General features: G+C 34.4%; 1 long non-coding RNA gene across 1 annotated transcript in view; it reads right to left on the bottom strand.

Moving 5' to 3' along the window:
* LOC120766904 overlaps positions 1-4372 on the bottom strand; it is a 141763-nt gene extending 137391 nt beyond the window's left edge. Inside the window, exon 1 of the long non-coding RNA XR_005704625.1 lies at positions 4194-4372. This is a non-coding gene — a long non-coding RNA (uncharacterized LOC120766904). The remainder of the gene's footprint in view (positions 1-4193) is intronic.
* Between the last annotated feature and the right edge of the window lie 1628 nt (positions 4373-6000).

The raw sequence follows: 6000 nt of genomic DNA on the forward strand, positions 1-6000 counted from the left end.
TATTCCAGAACAAGTAAGGTTATCTCGAAGAAACACGATTTTAATTTTTTATTATATTGAGTAGAAATCATGACGTCAGTATAATTTGTCAATCAATTCTACAAAAATGCCGCAAATAAAAGATGGGTTCCTGAGAAGCTCGGCTCCGAAACACTAATACTAACATTTAATTATACCATATCCTATATCTACTATTTATTTATCGGCTTATGAAAGCTACTTTTCTCGAATAGAATCCGAACTTTTGGATGAAAGTTCATAAATAGAGAAAGCTCAATGACAGCTATTTATACACATTTTTATAATAACATTTATTCAAACTCAAACTCATAAAATTTAATAAAAAGAATTGCATAACTAAGGATTTAGTTATGATAAAGAGCTTTTTGAAAAAGAGGGCGTGGCCACGCCGTCTAATGTGTTTAATGTGCGTATCTCTCAAGCAGTTCAAGCCAAAATAACCAAATTCGCTTAGCAGAACTAGAACTCCTACTGATCGTGCGAAAATTACTGAAATCGGTTAATAATCTCTCTCACTCTCCATATAACGGTATTGTTAAAAGCGACTAAAAACGCGATAAATAAATAACCAAAAACTGCAAAGACATTAAGTTTTACCACCGAGATGGCATTAACTAGGCAGCTTTGTAAGAGCCGGCGTCAGAATTGGTCGATAGGCGTGGTACCGCCTTCACTTTTTGGTGAAATCTCATATCTCGGAACCCGTTAGACTGATTTCGACTAAACTTAGCACGTGTGATTCTTCTCATATTCCTATTTCACAATTTAAAAAATCAATTTTATTATCTCACTTTCCCTTATACAAATTAGGAAGCAATTAATATATCGGAATAAAACTTTGAACGAATAGTGCCTTTGAATTGTACGATCAAAAATTGTTCAAATCCTCCAAGCTTCTACATTACGAATACGTGGACCTTGGCATCTAAAGAAAAATTTCTATCCTGTTAACAGCTTTTAAATATACTTCTAAATAACGGTTAGGAATTTATCCATATTTTATCAATATATCATTAACTTACTTAAAAGTCAAGTAATTTCGAAGAGCGGAAGAAGCTGTTAGATGATCCATAAAATTATGCAGTTTTCTTAGACCTTTTCGTATATCGAGCATGGGGTACTTAAGGGATTCGAGGCTAAATTTTAACTGGTTTTTATCTCCTTAATAAATGTATATAAAAACTTTGCTAAGCGTAACTATCTGAGATCATTTGGTACAAATGTTCTCTTAATTACTGTTATTTGTCCGCGATGTACTCCTAAACTACTGAACCGATTTTAGTCAAGTTTAGCACACTGTGTCCAGTTCGGACCAACTTAGAAGATAGGATAGTAAAAATAATTCGAAAATAAAAAATATAGATATATATAATATAAATAGTATTATATATATTTAGTATAGGTATATGCTAGGCTTCAGTTCAGTTTTAACTCAGACTTTCATTTGCATTCGAAACGCTCTTCTTCTTCATTACTGGCGTAGACAGCGCTTACGCGGTTATAAAGCATAGAGTCATGTGTAGAATTTCACGCAAGTGAGGAAAGTTCTCTGAGCGCCATTCACTTGGGAGTGGCCAGAAACAATTCTTTCATATATAGCTCAAGCAGCTCACGACTTTCGGTCTTAGACCACGTATCCTCTGAGTTGCCAAAAATATCCGATGGAAGGCGAGCTAAAATGAGAAGGCGAAACATCCGCAACACAGCGTTAGGCGCTGCGTTCGGGACCTGATATGAAAAAAACACTAGCGATGAAAAAAAGAAAACAGCCTCGGATGAAGGACCCCCGTTTTAAGTACTCGAAACTCCTACTCTGACACATTTTAATTTCAATCAAGTCTGGAACTCTTTTCATATAATGTTATACATACATATTGAGCTTCTTCTTTTGATTGTAATCATTTTCCGTTATATCTAATGCGTCCACAGGAGTTGTTTCTGAACGGCTGAGCGATTTTAGGAGAACCATTTGTTATGAAAAAATATAAATAGTGAGAGGTTTGTCATTAGTTGTCAAGAGCCAATCCTATCCCTTTTAGTATTATTTGGTAGCCACCAAAGGATTAAAACAATGCATTTTACAATTTTGCGATAAGAGTGAAGGTTCTTAATTTACGCGGTAGTACGAATGTTTGGCATATTTTCTTCAAAAGTCCTTCGAAGAATAGTCAGAATTCGCTGAAAATATACCTAAGAAACGGGTTATAAAAATATGTTGAGCTTAAGGTCCAGTTAGGCATTTTTAATAAGGATTATTGGGTATAGTTATAACATAAACCTAAAATTCAGTTTTACATTATATTCTAAACTTATGTTTGATATATTTGCTTTATATATACTATATACATATATCTATGGAGCTAATGGTAGTCGGGTACGAAATAGGGTATTTCTGAAAAAGTATATAATAAGTATAAGATTCGATTAATTGTGATATTTAGAATTTAGGTTCGCCACGTTTTAAGAGGCTATATTCAGTTAGAATTTTCAAGAAAATCGATTTTTTAATTTTATTTTCTTAATATACATATATCTAAGAATACACACAAAAAATTGCATATCGTTCCAGGGAATACTTTCTAAGTTACACGCAAATTTGAAAATTCGTTTCAGCGTGCTTGGAACTGCTAAACGCGTTTAGCCGATTAGTCTGAAATTTTAACATGAGCTTCTTAAATATATTTCTTTGGAATCAATGGAAGATTTTTTCTCACCGATAAACTTTTTTTATAAACAATTTAAGGCCGAAATTTTTGGTCAAAAATCTTTCAACATTACTTTAACGAAATCTACTTGGTTTTTTAATTTCAGAGAATCCAGTTCAGAGATATAGTGGTCACCGCAAAACGTCTTTTTTGAGAGCAGTTTTCGTACATCAGCTGTAGTTTCTTTCCAAATAAATATTTTTATATATTTATTAATAATAAGTCTTAAAATACAATTAAAAGATGCCATTGTATGTGTACATATTTTTGGATCAATAAATTTAAAATTTTTCTCTGGTAAAATTCTGCAAAATTCGCTTTTTTCGGACTTCTTACTACATACATACATATATAGTATATAACCCCTTAACCAATTAAAGCAAAAAAAGTTCCTGTGAAATTCAAGACCAAAGATGTCATAGTTCAGCACTTCTAGCCTAAGACGCTCGCTCAATGCAGAACTTTCATTCTTTGGTAATTTTCTTAAAATTTATTTTAGACTGACATACAAACAAGAAGATTTTGCCGTGAGCCTCAAGCAAGCTTTATTGATTCCAGAGACTAGACAAATTTTTGATCATCGACCTGTTTAGGTCTCCAATTTCTAGTCAATAAATAGGTGAAATTGTTTACATCTCATTAAAATGTCTATTATAAAACCATATCAATTCAACGCTAATTTAGATTTAAAGTAATTAGGTCTTCAGCCGTTTTTCTGCATTCAACGTTCTCCAGACCAATCGTTTTGGCACTTTACCATGAAAGTTTCTAATTCTCAGTTTTTGAAATAATGTTTTAGCACCATTTATATTTGTTTTATGTAAGTACATAAAATGGTTCTTGTTATTTTTGTTGTCAAAAAAACGCTTTAATTAATTTCAAGAATCATTTTTGTCATATTTTGATAAAAAATACCAGTCCCTTTCGATTGGGTGGGAACGATAAAGCGATGTAGTGTACTAGTATGTCAACAATTATATTGAGGTAGAAACAGTTGCGAAGTTACTATAGACCTGTCAATAGATCTTAGACGCAAAAGAACCACTTTCTGAACCGAGTAAGGGGGTTTTTAGTAAGGATAAAGGAAGTTCAATAGTGAGTTTTAAATGCTTAGGAGCAAACTATGGTGCTGGACAATCAAAACTGATCTTGATCTTGACTGATTGAGGAAGCTGAAAATTCCCTGATATGCGACGACAAGTTATGCTAAAACCCCATAGATCAGAACACCCTTTTCCGTTATGACGTGCACTAACTGATCACTCAGAACTTTTGAGCAACACAAATGAGTCTTGATTGCGGAATCTCTAGCAGGACAGCATATTTGGCATGATGTGTGCGTGTTTGGCTATAAGCATATGTTTGTATGCATATACAGCTATATAAATGTTGATTTACGAGTATGTGGCATATGCATGTGGGGTGTATATGTGTGTGGGTTTGCTTTTGGTAGCTCAGCGCACTCACCATTAAACTCATTCATTTACACTTGAAGTTTTTAATTACCGTCGCTATGATGTACGAGCCGTGTGGGATTGATGCTGCTACCGGGCTTCATGGCAAGCGTGCTGTTTGTTGACTATGTTTTTGTTGTTGTTTCAAATGTTTTTGTGTTGTTGTTGTTGTTGCTGCTTTCACTTTGTTATTATTTGCTTTTTGAGAGTTACTGCTCACTGTTTTTGTTATTATTTTTGTTGTTTTTTCATATTAATTTTTCGTTATTGTTGTTATTTTTTTATTGTTGTTAATTTTTTTTGTTGTTCTTGCAGTTGATATTTTAGACGTGCTACTACGACCACCGAGTTTCTTGAGATGCCACCGTTGACGCTTCAGCAGCTGCTGCACACACTCACACACCCTTACTTATGTTGTTGTTTATTCATATACATGTGTGTTTGTGTGACTGTCTGCCGACTCATTCACCGTTTGGCACGCGTTCCCTGCACTCACACGCGGACGTATGCACTTACTCGTATGTGGCAGCTTCTTCGTCGCTTGCCGCTTGTCGCTTGCTTTGGCTGCCGCGGTAGGCGGTTGTTTAACGCTCGTTTTCCGCCTGCATGCGCCAACAACAAGCGCCACAAATACACAATTCTATATTCACGTGCACTCAAGTGCTTGTTAGTTTATTTTATGTGGTTCGGTGGGTGGTTGACGGTGTGTGTGTGTGTGTTGGTGAGTTTGCACTTGTGAAATTTCACTTTCAGTTGGCGCATTACGCGAACACACACATACATACGTACAGACAAAGTTTTCCTTTGCGTTTCTCGCTTTGCAGCGCTATTGTTTTTTTTTTGTTGTTGTTGGTCGTTAATTTCGTTGCTTTTGATTTTTGATTTGCGTTTTTCAGTCGTTTCGGCTTTTTGCTTTCGCTTTCGCTTTAGTTGCTCTTCGCTGTCGTTTATGCACTTGTGTTAATTACATTAATTCCTTTTTCTGGTTTGTTGGCAACACTGTCATTCGAAAGTTTGCCTACATGAAGTAATTACAAAAGCTGTTGTTGTAGCTAATAAAATAATATTACTCACTTTGCAAGTTGTATGCAGAAAAAAAATATTTTTTTAAGGTTGGTGAAAAATGGTAAGAATTTTTATTATATATACATATAACCGATTTTTTTTTCGCTCAGTTCACTGAAAATTTGGCTCAGCAGTAAATTTGCTATACAAAACTATGAGCTTTCTGATTTGTAATGATATTTTATGTATGGATATATATATATATGTATATGTATATACTCTTGCAACTTGCAAAAATCAAGGCCAGGGAAATACCTTACGTTGTAAACCGTGAACCAAAAGATCGATATTCAAGCAATTTTGTATACATATACATATACTACATATAACTCATACACTGACCGACATATTTGACATAAGGCCTGTTCGAAAAACGAAAATCATTATATAAATATAGCATAAGGGAGTTGGGGGTAGTATCGAAATGATTTTATCCATTTTGCCCACACCTTTAACATGCCAAATACTAATAAAATGCTCCCTGTGATTCAGTAAACAACGTCACATATATACTCTTGTATTACCAATTATATGGAGTAAAGTTACCCCGATATTATATGTGACCTGGTCTACAGAAAGGGGGCTTAGGTGTCAAAAAATCAATTTTCACTTTTCAGTTGATTCGAATGGAAGATGATTTTTAACAGCTGTTTCCCAGAAAACTAGTTTTCGCACGTTCGCTCCCTTTTCGTAGACCAGGTCACATATATTACTTATATGGCAGCTAGGTCAAGTTTTCGCCCATTATATTGATT

The sequence above is a fragment of the Bactrocera tryoni genome, chromosome 1 (assembly GCF_016617805.1).
Source record: "Bactrocera tryoni isolate S06 chromosome 1, CSIRO_BtryS06_freeze2, whole genome shotgun sequence".
NCBI classification, from domain to species: Eukaryota; Metazoa; Arthropoda; class Insecta; order Diptera; family Tephritidae; genus Bactrocera; species Bactrocera tryoni.